This window comes from Eleutherodactylus coqui, chromosome 8 (assembly GCF_035609145.1).
Source record: "Eleutherodactylus coqui strain aEleCoq1 chromosome 8, aEleCoq1.hap1, whole genome shotgun sequence".
NCBI classification, from domain to species: Eukaryota; Metazoa; Chordata; class Amphibia; order Anura; family Eleutherodactylidae; genus Eleutherodactylus; species Eleutherodactylus coqui.
In genome coordinates this window covers 108,475,412-108,499,932 of record NC_089844.1, presented here as the reverse complement: position 1 = coordinate 108,499,932, position 24,521 = coordinate 108,475,412, and the positions used below count along the sequence as shown (strand labels likewise).

General features: G+C 49.1%; 1 protein-coding gene across 1 annotated transcript in view; it reads left to right on the top strand.

The window, feature by feature from the left end:
- Positions 1-7,520: 7,520 nt before the first annotated feature.
- LITAF (lipopolysaccharide induced TNF factor) overlaps positions 7,521-24,521 on the top strand; it is a 43,954-nt gene continuing 26,953 nt past the window's right edge. The window contains exon 1 of the mRNA XM_066576188.1: positions 7,521-7,636. The gene's annotated coding sequence lies outside the window, so the exon portion shown is untranslated. The remainder of the gene's footprint in view (positions 7,637-24,521) is intronic.

The window sequence follows — 24,521 nt, the reverse complement described above, 5'->3', positions numbered from 1 at the left end:
GATTATATGAGGGACTGCTGATAAGTCTTTGGCTTTGTGTTCTTTTTTTGTTTCTATGGAAATGAATGTTACATCACATGGAAAGCCTTATGTGTCTAATATATGTTTTCAAAATGTTGTGTTTGTAGCTTATGGCAACAATGATCTAGGCACGCGGGAAAACAAAATGGTGGAGTCTAAGGTGATATTCACAGCAAATGAGAGCAGAGGAATGATAAAAGTCTTGTTTCTGCAAGGAAAGTCCGTGAAGGATATTTATGGTGATATGTCGCAGACATTGGGGGAGCAATGCCCTTCATATTCTACAGAACTGGGTTGCCAAATTTAAAACGGGCCACTTCAGCACCAATGATGAGGAACGTCTTGGATGACTGAGAGAGGTTGTTGCTCCGGAGATTGTCGATGCTGTGCGCAACCTCATACTGGAGAATCGGCCAATTTCAGCTACAGGAATAGCAGACATCATGGGGATTTCTCGTGACTGTGTTTGTGTCATTATCCATGAACATTTGAACATGAAGAAGCTATTTGCAAAGTGGGTCCCCAAATGTTTGACAACAGATCAGAAAAGCATGCGAGTGAAAACTTCCCGGTCCATTTGTCAGCGTTTCTGGACTGATAAGAACTTCCTGGTCACTATGGATGAGACCTGGATTTATTTGTATGACCCTGAAACCAAGGAGCAGTTAGAAGAGTGGAGGCACAGTGGTTTTCCTCGCCCAAAGAGGTTCAGGGTGCAAAAATCAGCCACTAAGGTGATGGCGCCTGTGTTCTGGGATAAGGAGGGCAGGCTGCTAGTGGACTACCTTCAAAATGGTTCCACCATCAATGCAAGGTATTACATTGAACTTTTGGACCAATTGAAGGCGTCTCTAAAGGCCAAAAGGCGCAGCATGTTGTCCAAAGGAATCTTGTTCCTGCAAGACAACGCCTCCGCTCACACTGCACAAGCGACCACGGCAAAACTGGTGGAGCTAGGCTTCCAGCTGTTTGACCACCCACCTTATTCACCAGATCTAGCTTCCTCCGACTATCATCTGTTTTCAAACCTGAAGAAATTTCACACCATTTCTGATGCCATGGCTGCTATGGATGACTGGTTTGAGGCACAACGGAAATCTTTCTTTTTGCAAGGTTTACAGAACTTGGAATACCTTAACTTTTTTCTTATCTTTGGTATCTATCCCTATTCCATGGTTGAATTTGTCACTTCTGGAATCATACTATGACACTTCCCTGAGGATGTTCTAATTGACCAATGCAATCCTAATTTAATTCCAACCATATTTGAGGCTTGGATCATCCTGAATTATCCAGTGATTATCTGGAATTGTATGCTATCCTGGACTGTGACGCATCGGTGCCTTCTAGTACGGCCCGGTAATGTCGGGTGAGTCAATTTCTATTTTTTCTCACCCCCATATCCCCCATACACCTAACCTCCGGAGCGCTGTTTACGTCTCACTGTTATTTCTCTAGCAATGAAAGAACAAGTGTGGTAGCTCAGTTGTTAGTGTTGCTGCCTTGCAGTGTTGGAATTGTAGATCAGATCTGACCAAGGGTGATGGGTGTATGGAGTTTTTTCAAAGTTGATGTTGTCCTTGATGAGATTGGAACCTGGGACCTTAACATTGCAAAGCAACAGTGCTAACCACTGAGCCACGTTCATTGAAGAGATGGCACCACCATGCAGAAATCAGACAAAACTGGGAAAAGAAAAACAGGTTGTCTTCAAGTGCCATCTGCCTCTCATTAAATACAATGTAATAAAAAAGGATCCATTTGTATTTCATTTAGGCACTTCCACACAGGCGACAAAATTGCACAATTTTCTCGCTAAGCGACAGTGTTACAAATCACATGTATGTGAAGCCCATGCTTTCCAATGGGCTCTTTCACATGAGCAATGTTTTGTAGCCTATGACATTGCGAGAATACAAAATCATGGCATGCTCTATACAGCCGCGATTTGCATTTTTTGGGGTTTTTTTGTAGCCCATGTTTCTCTATGGAGCCTTCCTTTGTGTTGCATTGTATAAAAGCATGGTTTTCGTGCGGTGCAATGCAACTTTTACAGTAGTAAATGCTACTGTAAAAGCCCTAAAATAAGCCCTATCTGCATAAACTCTCCCACCCCCAAAAAGAACATCACCTAAGAGGAGCTGTCCAGCTCCACCGCACTTCTCCCAAAGCTTCCCGGCACTTGTTTGGAGTTCTCCGGCAGGGGTTCCTGGTCAGGAGTTTGAAAATCCCGCCAGGAAGTGCTGCCTCTTATTGGTTCTTGAGCGCCGCAGCTCAGCCAGTCAGAGCCAGTGCATTCATTGAATGGCTGTAATTGATTCATCAAGCGCTGTCTCTGATTGGCTGAGCTACAGTGCTCAAGAACCAATCAGCCAGTGCTTCCTGGAGGCGAGGATTTTGAATCTGCAGGCCAGGAAGCACTGAGGGAAAACTTCAAGCAAGTCTGTCAGAGCTTCAGGGAAGATGCGCGGGGAACTGACAGCACCTGTTAGATTATATATTCTTTTTTATCTCCCCCCCCCCCCCCCAAAAAAAATAAAAAATTTGGGCAAAAGAGTGCTATAAAGTCAGGATAGGGCCATGAGAAAATACAGCAATATCGCACAGAACACAGATGCGATATGCTACGATTTTCTTGCGGTGATATTGTATCGCCCGTGTGGAAGCGGCCTTATGAAACTGGAAACAAAAGCGCAGAAGTATGAATTTTTGATCCAGTGGGCTTAGAAATGGAAACTTTTTTTTCCATTTTGTGTTCCCACGATGCATCAGAAAAACGCTAGTGTAACAAAGTCCTTATGCAAAGTCTGTTGAAACTACAGTGCTATTAAAGTACTATTTAGATAGCGAGCTGTGTAATTACAGGCTCAGAACCTTGTAATTCTGCCAAACAGCACACAGTGCAACTGCTGCAAACGTCACCTGCCCAGCTGCTAGGTTCCCATGAGTAGTATCAGGGTAATAGTGGAAGGGGTCCAGTTCAGGCAACCCCTTTTATTGCCCTAAATGCCATATATAAATATGTTGTCCAAAGTATTCTAGATCAAAACATCACTACATCACACATAACCCTAATCCCTTTGCTGAAGGACAACCCTACGTAGTAAGGGGACAGCTCTTGTAAAGATACAGCCAAGTTTGGCCTTATGGATGAGAAGAAGTGCATTTGTATTTATCCCTCTGTATTCGGACAATGATAACTGCTTTATTTCCATGTTGCTAAACAAAGCCTTGTCTCTATTGTAGCAAGTGCAGTACACAGAATGGCCTGTAGGGGGTTAAGAACAGGCAGACTAAAGGCCTATGTACACGGAGCTATGATCACTCAAAAATCGCTAAAACGCGATCGTTTGAGCTATAATCGTTGCATCTAAATGCACGACCATCGTGCACTTTTCTTGCACTGCTAGCTGATCGGTAAATTCAGTCCAACCTAAAAATCGTTGTGACGTCTTATCAGGACTGCACGCTGAGTTCTCCGCGGGTAGTGCTGATAGCATTTTTTTCCCGTCGGAGAACAAAGGAGCTGAATGCAGACAAAAGCCCTCCTGCTATTAACTGCATTCAGCTAAAGGCTTCATTTGCACGCTAATAAGCTATTAAGTAGCTAAGTAGCTACTTAATAGTTTATGCAAAATGATCGCTCAAAGCTGTCACTCAGGGTGCGTTCACACGAACGTATATCGGCTCGGTTTTCACGCCGAGCCGATATACGTTGTCCTCATGTGCAGGGGGGGGGGGGGGGGGAGGCTGGAAGAGCCCAGGAGCAGAAACTCAGCTCCCGCCCCCTCTCTGCCTCCTCTCCACCCCTCTGCACTATTTGCAATGGGGAGAGGCGGAACGGGGGCGGGGCTAATTCCCAGAACTTAGCCCCGCCCCCGTTCCACCTCCTCTCATTGCAAATAGTGCAGAGGGGCGGAGAGGAGGCAGAGAGGGGGCGGGAGCTCAGTTCCTGCTCCTGGCTCTTCCAGCCTCCCCCCCCCCTGCACATGAGGACAACGTATATCGGCTCGGCGTGAAAACCGAGCCGATATACGTTCGTGTGAATGCACCCTCAAACTGGTGTTTAAGCGATCTTCGCTCAGTGTAAATGGGCTTAAAGTCCTAATTAGCTGGGACAGCTGCATGGGTTTGGTTGGAGGAAATAAAACCTCCAGCCACTCCCTGGGAGAGGCAGATAGTGTGGAAGGAGCTGAGAGGGTGCCAACATGAGGTCTGGTGTGGACCAAGCTCTGGCTATACCACAAGTCAGACAGGTTGGGTACAGTATCATGGCGTATTTGAGTGCTGTTTGAGAGAATTGCACTCCTATGTAAGTGAGCAGCCACACGGCTAGGGGTAATGTAAGTTACGGCATGTGTGTACTGTGACTAAAACAAAAGCGTGAAGATTTGTTATCTATTACTGCAGAGTTTTACCACCAAATCTGTCTGCCTGGGTTACTGAGGTTCAACCACCTGTCTACAGGGTGACCCTGAGTAATTAATAATCCGCTATTGTCACACTATATTGTGTAGTTAATGGTGGTCTATGGTATAATGAAAAGGACTTAAATAGTAGGGCTCTCACTGGCTGATTTCAGTAACTGCACCTATAGATGTCAGATTCTTTATTTAGATGCTCCCCAGACATACATGGTATAGGGCCCTTTTACATGGAATGATATTGTTCAGTTTTGCATGATCCAGCGATAAACTAAATGACAGTTTGAAAGCAGGTTTCATCACCAACACAGAAGGGGGTTCTTTACTGTAAGAGCAGTTAGGCTGTGGAACTCTCTGCCTGAGGACGTGGTGATGGCAAAATCCATAGAGGAGTTTAAAAGGGGACTTGATGTCTTTCTGGAGCGGAAGGACATTATAGGATATAAATCTTAGGTTAATTGTTAATCCGGGTATACAGGCAGGTAGGAACTATTAGGGGTTGATCCAGGGAACAGTCTGATTGCCATTAGGGAGTCGAGAAGGAATTTTTCCCCCAAAAGGGCTAATTGGCTCCTGCTCTTGGGGTTTTTTGCCTTCCTCTGGATCAACAACATAGAAGGATAAACAGGCTGGACTAGATGGACATTGTCTTCATTCGGCCTTACATACTATGTTACTATGTAACAGTCCTACTGCTTGCGACTAAATAACCCTCTGTAGGAGGCAGGTGGAGCCCTCCATTTCTGAGGAGGAGTGGGGTGGCAAGGGGCCTGTCTCCCCCTGCCCAACGGCATTGTGGGCTCAGCATGTATGTGTCAGGCCTGTGCCGTCTGAATGGCAGCGCTTTCAGGTAATTTTTTTTATTTATTACCCCCTAGCAAGCTGGCTACTCATTTTACCAACCTTGAGCCGGCTACCTGAACTGTGCGGTTGAACTCACAACCTTCAGGTCATTAGCGAGAGCTTAACACTCTGCACTGCACGAGGCCCCACATTAGATTTGTGCACCCGTTCACATGTTGGCACATGTAAAAAACTCCTACTGCCATGTGAAAGAGCCTCGAAACACTTCAAAAAATATATATATTTTTTGTATTACTACCTGGCTAGTTTATCTCCCTCTCCTGCTCGTTATTTTCATCTCTCCTGCTTTCTGCACATGTCAAAAGTAAAGACTGATACAAAAACAGGTGACAACAGATAGAAATTTCCCACTGACTACAATGTAAAGAAACAGATGTGGAAGGGGGAGGGGCGTCTTTATGTAAAGTCCCGTCTGAAGGCCACATTATGGGAAGATATATGTGGGAGACAGGGGCGTAACTATAGAGGATGCAGGGGATATGGCAGTGATGGTGAACCTTTTACAGACCGAGTGCCCAAACTGCAACCCAAAACCCACTTTATCGCAAAGTGCCAACAAGTCGGGGGGCGGGGCTTATCACGGCGTCGTTCTTTTTTTTTTTTTTTACCTCCGATGTTATAAAAAAGACAGGGCTGCTTCAAAATAGACCGGGTGCAGATTTTGGCTGCATTCACACAAACGTATATCGGCTCGGTTTTCACGCCGAGCCGATATACGTCGTCCTACTCTGCAGGGGGGGGGGGGGGGGGGGGGCATGGAAGAGCCAGGAGCAGGAACTGAGCTCCCGCCCCCTCTCTGCCTCCTCTCTGCCCCTCTGCACTATTTGCAATGAAAGGAGGCGGGGCTAAGTTATGAGAATTAGCCCCGCCCCATCCCGCCTCTCCCCATTGCAAATAGCGCAGAGGGACGGAGAGGAGGCAGAGAGGGGGCAGGAGCTCAGTTCCTGCTCCTGGCTCTTCCAACCTTCTCCCCCCCCTGCAGATGAGTACGACGTATATCGGCTTGGCGTGAAAACCGAGCCGATATACGTTCGTGGGAATGCAGCCTTTGACTGTTTTTTTTTGGATTTGGAAATGCTACAGAAATTTGCCATGGATATTTTACTGAGGACATCCTGCAACATTTCTGCCAAGTGTAAACATACTCCAGCAGTAATGGTGACCCCCACAGTGGCCTCAGCAGTGATGGTGACCCCCACAGTGGCAATAGCGACCTCCACAGTAGTCCCAGTAGTAATGCTGACCCCCACTGTGGCCTCAGCAGTAATGGTAAACCCTACAGCAGCCACATCAGTATTAGCGCCCCCATATACTTACCCCCACCTCCTTATCGAAGCGCCTCTGCTCGGGGTGCTGATCCCAGGTGCACACCGTGATGTCACTGTGTGCGTTCGGACGCCTCTTCCCCCTCTGCTGTCACAGAACCAAGGAGAAAGCGTCAGAGTAATGTGCTCCTGGGATCAGCGTCGATGAGTGAATACCGGCAGGGGAGCTGCAGCTCTCTGCCGGTATTCACTACCATGGTGAGCAGCTGCTGGCATGCTTGCTAACCGGGAGGACTCTGCATGCCGCCTCTGGCATAGGTTTGCCAACGCTGCTCTATGGGTAGATACATGGAATACAGCGAATGTGAAAGACCAAACTCATGTGGAGAGCAGCCCTCACTGGCATGACAACTTTTTTCTGCAGGTACGATTACGATACCAGAATTTTGTTTTGTTTTTTTCACTTTTGTACAATTAAAAACCTCTTTTACAGAAAATCTGTGATGAGTTGTAGTTTTTATTGGTACCATTTTGGGGTACATGCGTCTCTTTAAATTTTTTTTATTGCTGTGGGAAAAATCCCCAGGGTTTTGGGTTTACCGCGGCTGCGGAATCTGTCTCAGATTTGGCGTAGAATCATTGCGGATTCTGCTTCAAATGTGGCGCAAAAGAACCCACAAGGCGAACACCTCCACGTAGGTGCAACTCCCCACTCCACCCCTGACGAAGCAAGGTCCTGGGGTGCAATCCCTGCGGAACAAGGGGAGAGGAGATTGTAGGCTATGGGGGATGGACATGTGTATGTGCTGCGTATCTTACACGTGTGTAATATATGGGACACATCTGGCTTATTACACAGTGGGATGTCAGCAGCGGCCCCGGCCGCCCTGCCAGCGCCCCCCGCCCTCGCAGCTCGGTCCAGCGGTGACGTAGCGCCTGTAGGTGTGGACGCCGCTCGGGGCTGCGCCGCTCGCTCCCATCCTCCGTGAGTTGTGAGAGTCCGTCGCCGCGGAGTCCATAGAGTGAAGGAAGTCGTCTCGTCCTTGTGTCCGGCTGCTCCAGGTAAGTGTCCCGGTCACCTACCGTACCCCACCGCCTGTGCAGCCCGCGGTACAGCTCGGCGGTCACTTGGAACGTGTTGTGTGCGGGGAGTGTGCGGGGGCTGCAGGACGGCCATATGTGTGAGGGGTGAGAGGGTCTGGATGGTGAGGTAGGTTCTCCGCTGGAGGTAAGTACACAGAGGGGGGCTGCAGCGTCACCACCAGCTCTACTTTCTGTTTCTCACTCCCCCATAACTGTTTGCTGTCAGACATCTTCAAGTGCCTTCAGTGACAACTTCAGCAGTTCTGTGTTCAGGCCTCTGGGGGCGCCATAACTGACTTTACTACACTTGGCTGCGACTCCTCTGACGTCCGGATAAGTTACAGAGGAGTTTGTCAAACTTTTTGCTGTACCTTCACCCGGTGCGGACCCCCCTGCAGCTATGCCACGGCGCGCGGACCCCCCCTGCAGCTATGCCACGGCGTGCGGACCCCCCTGCAGCTGGGACTTGGCATGCGGAGGAGATGTGGTAACATTTTGCCCTCTGCTGTTCCTGTAACTGCTGCCAGTCTGCTGCCCACAAGTCCCCTGCTATCTGCACTGTGCATGTGTGACTGCGAGCCGCCAGCTCCATCTGCGGTACAGAAAAGATGGCGACAGAGCTGGTACGCGCGGACGCTGCCGGAGCCGGATTCCACATACCCGGCCTTGCCATGTGCGGGGTGCCGCAGGATCTCTCTCTAATGAGCGGTTTTTTTTTTTTAATGCATGGCTTTTGTGTGCGTAATACGCGGTAACTGACTTTACATTCAATGGTGCCTCTCGCCCACAACGCACGAAATGTATGCGCAAAAAAAGAACGAGGCATTATCTTGGCGCATATGATGGGCACATACATGCCAAGATGGGGTATAGGTATCTGTTGGCACGCAGCAATGCGAATTGCATGCTCCTTGCGCAAAAGGAAACAGTCATGTGAGAGTCCTAAGGGCGGCTTCAGGAAAATGTGTTTCAAATCCGCTCCCTCCTGCGCAATATTTTTTTATTTGCGCAGTGAGCGGGCCTATCTTGTGCCTGGGCAAAATCACCCCATCCAAATTTAAATGTCTAATTAGCCTAACGACGTGCCGGTGGTCGGCGGTATGAGTAGTGGTTCACACATGTGGGTGTCTGCGCACCTCCTATAGCTCCCCGTGGGGCGTATTGGGCACAGTTACACACAAAATAGAGAAGGTCCCACTTTTTTGTGTCTGCAAAAACCACGGGCGCCAGAAAAGGTCAGAAGGAAATCAAGAAGTTCAGTTCTCCGCGCTTTGCGGGTAGGATTCTCCCGTGTGCAAAAAACCCACTTAGGCCGGCTGTAGACGGGCGAGACGGATTCTGTACGTGGGATCCTACAGCGCAGTCCGTCCGATAACCCCGCGTACCTGTATTATCTGTAACGCAGCGCCATTGATGCATGCAAGAAAAGATGGGGCAGGACCAATCCTCCCGCTTTTAGTTCTAAACTTGAGCACAATTGCGTGCAGTTTGAACGTTCAAGTTTTCCCGTATTGGCACTCATATTCATCTGTTTTAGCCCCAAAAGACAAGCGTGTTGCGGTCTGTTCACACTTTTTTTGGCAATCCTGTGGATTTTCCCCAGGTGACCGTTTACTACTTTTTTATTTAAAAAAAATAAACAATTTTCTTTAGGAAAATGAAAATCTTGTCCCGTCTCGCCATAATTTTGCACTTGGCGCAGACATTTTTCACAACGCCATGATTGCACTTACGGGAAAATCGCTGATGCAAGAGTGGCATGACTGTAAAACATGTGACCACGGAGGGTTGCTTCATCCATTGTGACAATTGAGAGACTGAAGGCAACATTAATGCCGTCATCACACATTAAGGTTGCTGCCACGGTGCCACGGGTGCAGCCTTGTGATGTGTCTGTCAGATATGGTGGCACTCGCCTGCAGGAGACTGCCCATCTGGTGTGCCCAGATCCTATGGAAATGCCGACACTGCAGGCATCTCTTCCACAGCCAGTCAGCGCTCCTCCATAACCGCTTGCTCAGGTGGTGCGCTCCCAAGGAGGATCCTTTAGTTCTTTCTCACACTATGGTCGGTCGCCGTTGAACTGTCGCACCCGTGAATGCAGGTTTTCCCGTCCGTGACACCATTGCTGCATGTCTCAGTTGACAATGAATATTGATGGGCGTTATTTTTTGCAAGTGAAGAATACGGATGATTGCACGCTGTTCTTGGAACGTAAATGTCGCCATTTCATGTATTGAAAACTGTAACCCCATCCGCTGTCACATGGGTTCTGTGCGCTGTCCCACTCATCCCCAAAGCATGCCCACATCTTCTATCTGCTGCTTTTCCTAAGAACATCATTAGGAGACCTTCTCCCTTGAACGCACCTCCTATAGGTATGCAGTGACCTGCGTTTCCTGGTGAAGAACATTGTAACCACTACTGTACTATATATGTCTGCTTCAGTGCCCTGTATGGGTCAGTGGAGGGCAGCGAAGGATTCCTGGCACATACCAGCCCAACGTGCGAATAGGACACTCTTGGCGTCTTCCAGGACCATTAGTCCTTACGGATAGGCTTGTCAGCGGGAGCTTTTCTAGTGCTTACAATAAGGTAAGCCCGACCTATACTGATACACTGTAGCAAACTGTTAGCACAGGATGGGGGTTTGTGCTACTATTGTACTGCATTGCCTAGACTGGATACAGATGGAGCAAACCTTCAGCAGTGAGAGGTATTGGGTCAGTCCTGGTTATGATCCTCTGGATATAAACAATGTTTTCATACCGACAGGAAACAGATACTTTGCATTTTTAATTCAGCATTTATATATATTTTTTAGGCCGCTTTCACATCTGCGCTGGCACCCCGTTCAGAGGCTTCGGCACTAATTACTGAAGGAAACGTGCAGCATGCCAGCCTTTTCATCCAGCAAAGTGCCAGGCAGCTGAGTGGAAACCAAACGGACCCCGCTATTGTTAATGGGGGTCTGTTTGGTTCCGTCATAAGATGGATCCCGTTCTTGCAAGGGATTCCCCTTTCCTGCTCCCCAAACACAGCAGGAAAACGGAACCCCCGAGCGAAGATGTGGTAAAAAACAGATTACGCCACCTTCTTAAAAGACTTTTCCCACAAATCACTTTCATGCTAATTTGATTAGATATGACGCAAATGTTTGTGGGGGTCCAAGTGTTCAGACCCCCAGTGACTGAGAACAGAGACGCCTAGTCCTCCTGCCTGAAGCCCCCCTTCCCATCAACACAGTATATGTACCCTAGAGAGGTACCATTAAAATATACCCCCCCCCCCCCCAAAAAAAAGCCCTCATGTGGATTTGTCAGCGAGTTATGGCTCTTACAATGCGGCAATGAAAAATCTCTTGGTCCTGAAAGAACAAAATAGGCTGGTCACTAAGGGGTTAAAGCCTGGGAGATGCAAGAGCCCTGCTTTCTCTACAGAATGATGACACTTCCTTCCGCCGGCCGGCATGTGACAGACCGGGAGTACAATGTAATAGCTGCCGGCCTGGAGATGCGCTGACTGCTGGCCTAGTGTCACAGTTTGGTCTGTCACTTAGAAGCAGGGAAATGAGCAAGTATAAGGACCTAACCCCAACCTCAAGGACTGCTTACCTGCTCCCAGCACACGTCTCCATCGCTGCTGTTCTCATGAGCTGATTGTGTTGCTCACCTCCCTTAGCAGTTGTAACGTATGGCATGCGATGTGACATGGGCTAATTTTTTTTTCTTCTTCATCTTGGAATAAGACTATCACATGGTGTCCTTCTGTTGGGACCCCAAATAATGAACCCGCAGAAGGGCCTGGTAGCAATTGTTCAATTCCTCTACAGCGTCAGCACAGGGGAGATGTGTTTATATGGCGCTCATTGTGATCTCTGCTGTACCTTAAAGTCCATTTACACATGCGGATTGTCGCTGGAACGAACATAAGTGTGCGGTCATTGTCACTCAGCTTCAGCCAGTATAAAAACCATCGGCGATTCGCTTACTTCTCGTTACATTTAAACGCTCTGCGCTCAGCGTCTCACGTGTGAAGGAACAATTCTCAACGATCTGCCTGTCTGAACATTCTGCACCAGCGCCAACAGCTGCAAACTAATTAGCGATGATGTCACTCGATCAAACGACAATCGGCTCGTGTAAAAGGGGCACACTTCATGCAGGTCTGTGGATTTCTTTGAGCTTGGTGCTCTTACATGGAATGAGTAGCGTTCCAATGAGCAAGGGCAAAGGATAATCGTTCAGTTTAACTGCGAGCCAACGGTGATTAAGAATCGTACATTTCTTGGTATAAGAATCATTGGCTCGTTCACTTATCGTTCCGTTTTTCAGTCTTTCTCATTCACTAATGTAAAAAAGCTGAACAATCCTCATTGAGCAAGTCAGTTTGTTTCAACGGGCGATGCAACGCGTTTTAGAACACAAACACCTGAAAATGGAACAGACAGCGATGGAAAAACGCAGCGTTAAAAAAGCTGCGCCTTATCGCACGTCTGAGAAGCCCCATCAGTGGTAGCGTTACAAAGCGATTCGCGTTGCGCTGAAAATGCAGCGTTAATTCCTGGCAAAACCACGTGTGAGAGCAGCCTTGGAGTCCCTTAAGGCCACGGTCACACGAGGGGGGATTCCTGACGGAAATGTCGCAGTTTGGCCGCAGCGAAAAACCGAGACATTTCCGCCGGGAGAACCGCCGCTTCAAAACCCGCGGACACAGTTCAAGTGAAAAAGCGTTGATGTGTATAAACTCACAGAAAGTAACGGGTCATTTTCTTGTGCGAGTTGTGTCCATATTGCAGTCGGACAGAACGCTCATGAGGGAACTGCATCTTTTAATATGGCCTTAAGGGCTTATTCACACGGGTGTATATCGTCCGGTTTTCACGCCCCTCTGATGCATTTGGTTACAATGCATCAGTGCACAGGGGCGTATTTCCATAGCGTAAAAGCGCCCGGTCGCACGCTCTAGCGTCGGCAGCTGTGTTGACTCCTGTAAGAGGGAGTTTAGCAGCGTGACTGCCAAATTCCATCCCCCTTCTCCTCTCTGCCCCTTGCCGCTGTTTGCAATGGTAGGGGCGGGAGCTCAGCACACTAGCTCCCACCCTGTCCTGTCGCCTCCCCTTGCAGTGAGCCGGCGAGGGGGAGGGAAGGGGAAAACAGCCCAACAGCATATACACCGCCCTGTGCATCACACTGGAGCATATAGCATCCGGCCATTTTTATGGACGGCTGATATACGCTCGTGTGAATAAGCCCTAATAGAGGGTTTGAAAACCTAATTTTTAATTCTTTAAGGGTGCTTTTACACAGGCAGAATTATTCGCCAGGGCGCACCTTAAGACTCGGCTTAAGCTGCCGCCGCAGAATCTGCACTAACTGGTGGAAGTGCAGGTAGATTTAAAGGGAACGTGTCATCAAGTTTTTACAGTGCAGTCTGCGATAATCGTCCAACAGTGCTGCTAATAAGATTTCCGTATCGCTAATTAGTTCCGCAATACATCCCCACTGCCTTTACAATCTGCTCTGGAAGTTTTTCCCATGCTGTATTAAAATGAATTAAAGAGAGTTAGATCTGTCAATCAGCGCTGCGCAGGACGCCCTTCAGTTCTTGACCGGCATGCATGCAAATTTTTCTCCTTCACTTCAATCCCGTGGAGGCTCCGTAGCAAACCCGGCCCATACACCTCAGCTATGGTATCCCTTGCTAGCTGAGACGTAAGCGGCATACTGTGCCTTCAGGATCGTTACTCACACAGTGGGAATAACAAACCTCAAGGCGCAGTACGCCGCTGAAGTTCCAGCTAGTAAAGGCGAGCTGAGGAGTGTAGGCGCGCACTGGGTTTGCTACGGCGCCTGTGTGAAGAGAAATCAATATGCATGCTAATAAAGAGCAGGAGTTTACCTGGCACAGCACTGGGGGAAATCAGCTCATTAGAATACAGCGCGGGAAAACTTCAAAAGCAGATTGTAAAGGTGCTGAGCTCCAACCTCTCACCACTGTTTGCAATGGGAGGGGCGGAGCTTAGCTCCACCCCAGCCCCTCCCATTGCATACAGTGGCACGGGGCGAGAGCTCAGCACTCTAGCTCCCGCCCTGTCCCAACTCCTCCCCTTGCAGAGAGGGGCAGCGTATATCGGCTGGACGTGAAAACCGATATACGTCCATGTGAATAAGCCCTAAAACAGTCTTACCATGAGTGTATTGCAGACACATTTGAGAGTCCCTAATATATTTGGGTGTTCAGACCCGACCTGAGCTAACTCGGAGCACCATAGGAATCATATGATGCTCAGTTACACCCTTCCATATTATGGACTCCTGGCTGCACCCATAATACTCGTGTATTTTAATTTTTTTTTTGGTTTGATTTAATGCCTCAAGTATGCCAGATAAAAGCTATCAAAGAATACAGCGGGTAGTGGTCAATGGTCGTCATGAGGTGAGCACTGCCCTCACGTTAAGTTTGACGGATCACACCGTTGTCCTAGTGCTCAATGGGGGTCTTGGAAGTTGAGTCTCCATGATCAGTATTTTTTTTGTAGTCCTCCTAGCAATATACCATAACTTGTATTGATGGGTAAACTCCTCCAATACACATAATACTAGATTTTTACACTATTTAGGGTTTTATTCCCATTGTTTACCACCTTTCAATACTGATAATCAGTAGTAGTTGATGTGCGGGGTGCGTCGCTCAGGACCTCAGAGATCACCTGATTTCAAGCCCACACTCGCTGCAGCTGGCTGGACGTTGATATCTCCGTCTGCATTGGGGTTATAGCTGGAAGTGTAGCAGAAAGCTTTCGGTCCTGTGAAATAAATGGGAGCTATACCTCCTACAGCACTTTGGCTTTGACCCCAATGCAGACACAATCGTCAACATCCGACCCCTTCAGTGACCACGGGGGATGAGATCAGGTGATCCCCGGGAATCCTAAGCGACGGACCCTTGCTGATCAACTACTGATGACTAGAGATGAGCAAGCATACTCGCTAAGGACAATGCTCGATCGAGTAATTGTCCTTAGCGAGTATGCTCGCTCATCTCTACTGGTGACCTATTCTGAGGTCTAAAAGGGGTTAAATGCCTGGAATAACCCTTTAACTAATATCCATTAGCAACCCATATTATATATAATTATAGTTCAGGAAGTACTTTGAAGTGTAACCTGTCGAGCCACAATCTGTACATGCCTAATAGCTGTTTGTACCAATGAAATATTTATTGTTTGACTACCAGATAGAGCCAGGCTCACATCTGAGCTGGAAACTCTGGTTGGAGGTTCCTGCACAGATCAGGGTAAAAAGAACGGAAGAAAAGGCGCTGCATGCAGGGCTTATTCTTCCGTCCAAAAGCCAGTCAGCTTGACGGAAAGCAGATGGACCCCCATTATAGTCAATGGGGTCTGCCTGGCGTCGTTCGGTTCCGTCCAGAGACAGAACCATTCGACTGCGGGGGAGAATTTTTAAGCTGCATCATGGTTAAATTTGTTTTTGCAGGAGGCAAGAACCACCATTGCAGCTCCCATGGGGTCGGTCACCTTTCTTTCTTAGGGCCCTTTTAGATGGACCAATTATCGTTTGAGGGTATGATGTCATCACTATGTAATTCTCTGACATGTAGTCCGTTTAGACAGCAGATACATCGTTGGCTCCTTCAAATGAGACTCGATCAGTCTTTCACATTCGCTGTATAAGTGACCGAGAGGGACGGAACGAGCGCTGCTTAAACTGAACGATAAGTGAACGACCCAATGATGGTATATATGGTGCAGAACATGAGCGACAAATGAGAAGTAGGCGAATATCGTTTGTCTCAATCATTGACTTGCGTTTAGACAGAACAATTAGCGTTCACTTTCACTCGTTTAAACGTTTTTTGTTTAATGCTATTCGTTTTGTCTAAAAAGCACCTTAAAAGCCCTGTAAATCTGTTCAGTAGGCCTAGTTAACATAAGTAGTCCTGCTTTAAAACCGTTGTATCTCACCCCAAATCTGCTTTGGATATACATTGAAGGAGCACAGAGGCGTAACTTTAAGCTTCTGGGCCCCAATGCAGAACCTGTAACAGGGCCCCCAACTATAATGCTTTATTCATAGTACTAGGCTCACTATATGGAGAAGAGAGGCCTTATGGGCCCCTAAGGCCTCATGTCCACTAGAAAAATACAATCCGCGCAGAATCTGCCACGGATTTGCTTTAAATGGTTTTTTTTGCATGCAGATATCCGCACACATTGCCATCAATGTGATAGCAATGTTGCCGATCCGCGCGGAATCCGCGGCAGAATGGAGCATACCGCGGTTTTTCTCCCGAGCGTGAAAAAGGCAATTCTTTTAAAATGCCATCCGCGGGTGCAAAAATCAATTTAATGGACCGCGAATGGCCAATGATTCCCTATGGGCAAATTCCGCGGCGGAAATCCGCTGCGGAATCCGCAATTCCATTTAGCTAGTGGACATGAGGCCTAAGGGTCCTGGGCCCGGGTGTAACTGCATCCCCTGCATCAATAACAATATGTGGCTTGTCCACAACACAATGAGTACATTTTTCAACGCCAAAACACTTATGGTGAAAAGCTTCTGCAAAACGCCCTTTCTGCACTTATTGTACTGTAATTTGCTGCAGTCCACCACATCTGAGTTTACCCTGTCGCTGTGGCAGATTGCTCCATTCAGTATAGGAGATATAATGGGGGTAATTAGCTGGTCTTTTGGAACACTGGGAAGAAACAGACTAGAATTACAACTTGACAGAAGAATCAAAGGGGCCGTTTGCCGAGGTTTAGTATCTCACTTGGGAAGTATAGGAGTATGTCGTAAGGTTGTAGTCAGCAAGGGCTTGACCGCTAGAAGGACCCTCTGCCTTCTCTGTACAACCCTGCTCTTGATAGGTGCTTCGCAGAGAACTACAATACAGCCCCTATTACATGATCAGAGTAGACCAAAGCATAACTAACCTAACTGAAGTATAATAAAACTCTAGTTTGTAACCAAATACAGTAATGTATCAGCAGTGTACAGGGAATACACTTCCAAACTGTTCTGCTTTAAGGCTAAAAATAAATGAACCCACGTTGCACCAGTGCAAACCAGATCCTGTCGACAGAGCAATGTACCCATCTCTATGCCAGATTCTATATGTTAAGGAAATGCGGTTTTCAGATATTCTAAACCTGTGCATCCTGTTTATGAGCACCGCCTAGACACTGGGTAAAAGGGGTATTACCATTCCCCTTTACTAGAGATGAGCGAGCACCAAAATGCTCGGGTGCTCGTTACTTGGGACGAAATTATCGCGATGCTCGAGGGTTCGTTTCGAGTAACGAACCCCATTGAAGTCAATGGGCGACCCGAGCATTTTTGTATATCGCCGATGCTCGCTAAGGTTTCCATTTGTGAAAATCTGGGCAATTCAAGAAAGTGATGGGAACGACACAGCAACGGATAGGGCAGGCGAGGGGCTACATGTTGGGCTGCATCTCAAGTTCACAGGTCCCACTATTAAGCCACAATACCGGCAAGAGTGCCCCCCCCCCCAACAACTTTTACTTCTGAAAAGCCCTCATTAGCAATGCATACCTTAGCTAAGCACCACACTACCTCCAACAAAGCACAATCACTGCCTGCATGACACTCCGCTGCCACTTCTCCTGGGTTACATGCTGCCCAACCCCCCCCGCACGACCCAGTGTCCACAGCGCACACCAAAGTGTCCCTGCGCAGCCTTCAGCTGCCCTCATGCCATGCCACACTCATGTCTATTTATACGTGCGTCTACCATGAGGAGGAACCGCAGGCACACACTGCAGAGGGTTGGCACGGCTAGGCAGCGACCCTCTTTAAAAGGGGCGGGGCGATAGCCCACAATGCTGTACAGAAGCAATGAGAAATCCAATCCTGTGCCACCTCCATCAGGAGCTGCACACGTGGGCATAGCAATGGGGAACCTATGTGCCACACACTATTCATTCTGTCAAGGTGTCTGCATGCCCCAGTCAGACCGCGGTTTTTTATAAATAGTCACAGGCAGGTACAACTCCGCAATGGGAATTCCGTGTGCACCCACAGCATGGGTGGCTCCCTGGAACCCACCGGCTGTACATAAATGTATCCCATTGCAGTGCCCATCACAGCTGAGGTAACGTCCGATTAAATGCAGGTGGGCTTCGGCCCACAGTGCATGCCCCAGTCACACTGGGGTTCTTTAGAAGTAGACACATGCAGTTACAACTCCCTGTGGACCCACAGCATGGGTGGCTCCCTGGAACCCACCGGCGGTACATAAATATATCCCATTGCAGTGCCCAACACAGCTGATGTAACGTCAGCTGTAATGCAGGTGGGCAAAAAATTTATTGGATTACACTGTAGGCGAGGGCCCCAAAAAATTGGTGTACCAACAGTACTAATGTACGTCAGAAAAATTGCCCATGCCCAACCAAGAGGGCAGGTGAAACCCATTAATCGCTTTGGTTAATGTTGCTTAATTTGTAACTAGGCCTGGAGGCAGCCCAGTTAAAATAAAAATTGGTTGAGGTGAAAGTTTCAACGCTTTAATGAGCATTGAAACGTATAAAAATTGTTTACAAAAATTATATGACTGAGCCTTGTGGGCCTAAGAAAAATTGCACGTTCGGTGTGATTACGTCAGGTTTCAGGAGGAGGAGCAGGAGGAGGAGGATGAATATTATACACAGATTGATGAAGCTAAAAGGTCCACGTTTTGGATGGTGATAGAGAACAATGCTTCCATCCGCGGGTGCAGCCTACGTATTGTTTAGGTATCGCTGCTGTCCGCTGGTGGAGAAGAGAAGTCTGGGGAAATCCAGGCTTTGTTCATCTTGATGAGTGTAAGCCTGTTGGCACTGTCGGTTGACAGGCGGGTACGCTTATCTGTGATGATTCCCCCAGCCACACTAAACACCCTCTCCGACAAGACGCTAGCCGCAGGACAAGCAAGCACCTCCAGGGCATACAGCGCGAGTTCAGGCCACGTGTCCAGCTTCGACACCCAGTAGTTGTAGGGGGCAGAGGCGTCACGAAGGACGGTCGTGCGATCGGCTACATACTCCCTCACCATCTTTTTACAGTGCTCCCGCCGACTCAGCCTTGACTGGGGAGCCGTGACACAGTCTTGCTGGGGAGCCAGAAAGCTGTCAAAGGCCTTAGAGAGTGTTCCCCTGCCTGTGCTGTACATGCTGCCTGATCTCTGAGCCTCCCCTGCTACCTGGCCCTCGGAACTGCGCCTTCGGCCACTAGCGCTGTCGGATGGGAATTTTACCATCAGTTTGTCCGCCAGGGTCCTGTGGTATAGCATCACTCTCGAACCCCTTTCCTCTTCAGGTATGAGAGTGGAAAGGTTCTCCTTATACCGTGGGTCGAGCAGTGTGTACACCCAGTAATCCGTAGTGGCCAGAATGCGTGTAACGCGAGGGTCACGAGAAAGGCATCCTAACATGAAGTCAGCCATGTGTGCCAGGGTACCTGTACGCAACACATGGCTGTCCTCACTAGGAAGATCACTTTCAGGATCCTCCTCCTCCTCCTCAGGCCGTACACGCTGAAAGGATGACAGGCAAGCAGCATGGGTACCCTCAGCAGTGGGCCAAGCTGTCTCTTCCCCCTCCTCCTCATGCTCCTCCTCCTCCTCCTCAACGCGCTGAGATATAGACAGGAGGGTGCTCTGACTATCCAGCGACATACTGTCTTCCCCCGCCTCTGTTTCCGAGCGCAAAGCGTCTGCCTTTATGTTTTGCAGGGAACTTCTCAAGAGGCATAGCAGAGTAATAGTGACGCTAATGATTGCAGCATCGCCGCTCACCATCTGGGTAGACTCCTCAAAGTTTCCAAGGATCTGGCAGATGTCTGCCAACCAGGCCCACTCTTTTGTAAAGAATTGAGGAGGCTGACTCCCACTGCGCCGCCCATGTTGGAGTTGGTATTCCACTATAGCTCTACGCTGCTCATAGAGCCTGGCCAACACGTGGAGCATAGAGTTCCACTGTGTGGGCACGTCGCACAGCAGTCAGTGCACTGGCAGATGAAACCGATGTTGCAGGGTTGCAGCGTCCGTGTGGGACTTACGGAAATGTGCGCAGAGCCGGCGCGCCTTTCCGAGCAGGTCTGACAAGCGTGGGTAGCTTTCCAGAAAGCGCTGAACCACCAAATTAAAGACGTGGGCCAGGCATGGCACGTGCGTGAGGCTGCCGAGCTGCAGAGTCGCCACCAGGTTACGGCCGTTGTCACACACGACCATGCCCGGTTGGAGGCTCAGCGGCGCAAGCTAGCGGTCGGTCTGCTCTGTCAGACCCTGCAGCAGTTCGTGGCCGTGTGCCTCTTCTCTCCTAAGCTGAGTAGTTTCAGCACGGCCTGCTGACGCTTGCCCACCGCTGTGCTGCCATGCCGCGCGACACCGACTGCTGGCGACGTGCTGCTGCTGACACATCTTGATTGCGAGACAGAGGTTGCGGAGGAGGAGGAGGAGGGTGGTTTAGTGGAGGAAGCATACACCGCCGCAGATACCACCACCGAGCTGGGGCCCGCAATTCTGGGGGTGGGTAGGACGTGAGCGGTCCCAGGCTCTGACTCTGTCCCAGCCTCCACTAAATTCACCCAATGTGCCGTCAGGGAGATATAGTGGCCCTGCCCGCCCGTGCTTGTCCACGTGTCTGTTGTTAAGTGGACCTTGCCAGTAACCGCGTTGGTGAGGGCGCGTACAATGTTGCGGGAGACGTGGTCGTGCAGGGCTGGGACAGCAGATCGGGAAAAGTAGTGGCGACTGGGCACTGAGTAGCGCGGGGCCACCGCCGCCATCATACTTTTGAAAGACTCCGTTTCCACAACCCTATACGGCAGCATCTCCAGGCTGATAAATTTCGCTATGTGCACGTTTAACGCTTGAGCGTGCGGGTGCGTGGCGGTGTACTTCCGCTTGCGCTCCAACACTTGCGCTAGCTACGGCTGGACGGTGCGGTGACAGACATTGGTAAATGGGGCCGAGGAAAGCGGAGGTGAGGGTGTGGGTGCAGGCCAGGAGATGGTAGTGCCTGTGCCCTGAGAGGGGGTTGGATCTCAGTGACGGGTTGGGGCACAGGGGGAGAGGCAGCGGTGCAAACCGGAGGCGGTGAACGGCCTTCGTCCCACCTTGTGGGGTGCTTGGCCATCGTATGTCTGCGCATGCTGGTGGTGGTGAGGCTGGTGGTGGTGGCTCCCCGGCTGATCTTGTCGCGACAAAGGTTGCACACCACTGTTCGTCGGTCGTCTGCACTCTCAGTGAAAAACTGCCAGACCTTTGAGCACCTCGGCCTCTGCAGGGTGGCATGGCGCGAGGGGGCGCTTTGGGAAACAGTTGGTGGATTATTCGGTCTGGCCCTGCCTCTACCCCTGGCCACCGCACTGCTTCTTGCAACCTGCCCTGCTGCTGCCCTTGCCTCCCCCACTGAAGACCTGTCCTCAGTAGGCGTAGCAAACCAGGTGGGGTCAGTCACCTCATCGTCCTGCTGCTGTTCCTCCGAATCCTCTGTGCGCTCCTCCCTTGGACTTACTGCCCTTACTACTACCTCACTGATAGACAACTGTGTCTCATCGTCATCGTCCTCCTCACCCACTGAAAGCTCTTGAGACAGTTGCCGGAAGTCCCCAGCCTCATCCCCCGGACCCCGGGAACTTTCCAAAGGTTGGGCATCAGTCACGATAAACTCCTCTGGTGGGAGAGGAACCATTGCTGCCCAATCTGAGCAGGGGCCCGAGAACAGTTCCTGGGAGTCTGCCCGCTCCTCAGAATGTGTCATTTTCATGGAGTGAGGAGGCTGGGAGGAAGGAGGAGCAGCAGCCAGAGGATTCAGAGTTGCAGCAGTGGACAGCGCAGAACTGTGGGTGGACGATAGATTGCTGGATGCATTTTCTGCCATCCACGACAGGACCTGCTCACACTGCTCATTTTCTAATAAAGGTCTACCGCGTGGACCCATTAATTGTGAGATGAATGTGGGGATGCCAGAAACGTGCCTCTCTCCTAATCCCGCAGCAGTCGGCTGCGATACACCTGGATCAGGAGCTCGACCTGTGCCCACACCCTGACTTGGGCCTCCGCGTCCTCGCCCACGTCCTCTAGGCCTACCCTTACCCCTCAGCATGGTGTATTACCAGTAGTGCAGAAACAGAACGCTGTAATTAAATGTGCCGCTTATTGGCCTGTGGTTGGAGGCTGACTTCGCTTACGGAACGCCAGGAAATAATTTTGCGCAAGCCTGCTGTAACACTTAGCTGGCTGCGTATGAACTAGGAGGACAACTCCACCCAGCACAGACCCAGAACACTGAGGACAGTCACAGGCAGCCCAAATAGATTTTTTTCCCCAAATGTTTTTGGAAAGGCCCACTGCCTATATACACTGTATATGTCTTCTGTTCCTGCGTCACCACTACTGGCCCTGGAGTATGTAAAATAACTGCAGACTGTTGCACTGTGGACTGGAATGTGATGTAACAGCCAACACAGAGCCAGGAAATAATTTTGCGCAAGCCTGCTGTAACACTTAGCTGGCTGCGTATGAATTAGGAGGACAACTACACCCAGCACAGACCCAGTACACTGAGGACAGTCACAGGCAGCCCAAATAGATTTTTTTCCCCAAATGTTTTTGGAAAGGCCCACTGCCTATATTCAATAAATATGTCTTCTGTCCCTGCCTCACAATATATGTCTTCTGTCCCTGCCTCACAATATATGTCTTCTGTCCCTGCCTCACCACCACTACTGGCCCTGGAGTATGTATAATTACTGCAGGGCGCAATGCTCTGCACGGCCGATATACAAAAAAAAAAAAGTGCAACACTGCAAAAAGCAGCCTCCACAGTACTGCACACGGTTAGATGTGGCCCTAAGAAGGACCGTTGGGGTTCTTGAAGCCTAAAATACTCCTAACACTCTCCCTATAGCAGCTCCGGCACCAACAGCACTTTCCCTCCTCTATGTCAGAATGCATCTGTGGCGAGCCGCGGGAGGGGCCGATTTATATACTCGGTGACACCTGATCTCGCCAGCCACTCACTGCAGGGGGGTGGTATAGGGCTTGAACGTCGCAGGGGAAGTTGTAATGCCTAACGTCTCAGAGATGAAAGTGAAATTAACCCGAACATCGCGTGGTACTCGTTACCAGTAACGAGCATCTCGAACACGCTAATACTCGAACGAGTATCAAGCTCGGACGAGTACGTTCGCTCATCTCTACCCTTTACCTCTTATTGTGGGTCTGTTACCAGATTTCCTCCTTTCCCTGCTTGATATGTTGGCAGTACTCCATGTCTGTACTGACCACATGAGCGCTGGCATCAACTGCACTATAGAGCTGCAGGGAGCCACCATACATGCTTATGCCATATCTGCAGGAAGATTGGCGCAAGCTGTTGGTTTACAGCAGTGGCTAACTCGAGTCAACCAGCCCAAAACACCAAGAATATACAAACAAAAATCTGGTGGATTGCGCTGAACAATAGTGAGTGTATCTGGTTAGATTAAAGAGGTTTTCTGGGACTTTCCTATTGATGACCAAACCTCAGGATAGGCCATCAGTACTAATCTTGAGTGGTGGACCACCACCGACCCCCTGGTGATCAGCTATTCTTGAGCCCAGTGTCAGTGCAGATGGAACCCGAATTGGTAATTGTAAGTGGAGCTTCTATGGAATCCATTGAGAGCTATGCCTCTAAGTATTATCAACCCGGGTTGCTGCAATGTGAACAGAGCTTCCATCTCCATCTCCACCTATAGCTGGTCTGACATCAGCTGATCGGAGTCCAGAGCGGTGACCCCTGCCAATCCATAGTAAAGTCCTGGAAAACCACTTTAATTTTATGCTAAGGTAGCAATCACACAGCGTTATTTACTATGCTGTGTGACTACATCTGTAGGTTCGGTCACAGCTGCCAAAAAAAGCGCTGTGACGAAGCCCCTAATTGAAACTATTCCCTTGTCTTAGTAGAACGGACACCACTAGAATGTCCGTTACACAAGGATTCCATGCATGCCCATTACATTGGATGTATAGAATGTGGTTGTCTAACTACAAGTATAATGGAAACAAACGGAACCCTTGTAAGTCGGACACCACAGTGGTTTTACTAGTGAATGGTTCTGTTTGGGGGGATCCGTCACAGCGCAGTTTTCGGCAGATGTGATGGAACCTGCTGGTATAATAATGCAGTGTGACTACTAGATTACTGTTACATGAGACTTCACTCTTCTGGAGCAGCTTTCCATAAGTGTTTGGTGCGGTTACTATATCATTCTTCCTGGTAATGTATTGACACTTAGATGTTACTCGTGTCCTTTCTGAGGACTCGCTCACATGAACGATATTCTTTCATGGGTTTTATGCCATGCGTACACAACTTGCGCAAATATGAAATGCATACTTTTGTATGGATTTATTCGCTTGAGTGATTCTATTTATCCTCGCAGCATGTCCCATTTTTGGGCGTTCCTTCAGGACACGTCACCCATTATTTTCAGTAGGACCTGGAAAGAGATCGCATGTTCATGTGATGTTTCCCAATGAAGTTAATGTGAAACACTTGTGATCCTATCGTGTGTGAAACGCACATAAGAATCGCAATTTCACAGAAGTGATGAAATTTTGAAATCAAAAACCCTTTGCATCACCGTGAAAACCGCATGTTGGCAGGTGCGGTGTCGGGCTGAGTTTCTTGGGTCGAGTGTCTCTACACTCGCTGGCAGCACTAATTAGAGATGGCACATTTAGAGGGTCCAAAGGGAAGGCTTGGTACCATTTTTGTTGAAAAATTATCACTTCAGAAAGGGGAAACTAAATTTATTTTCTTTTTGTTAGCCATTAAACGGTG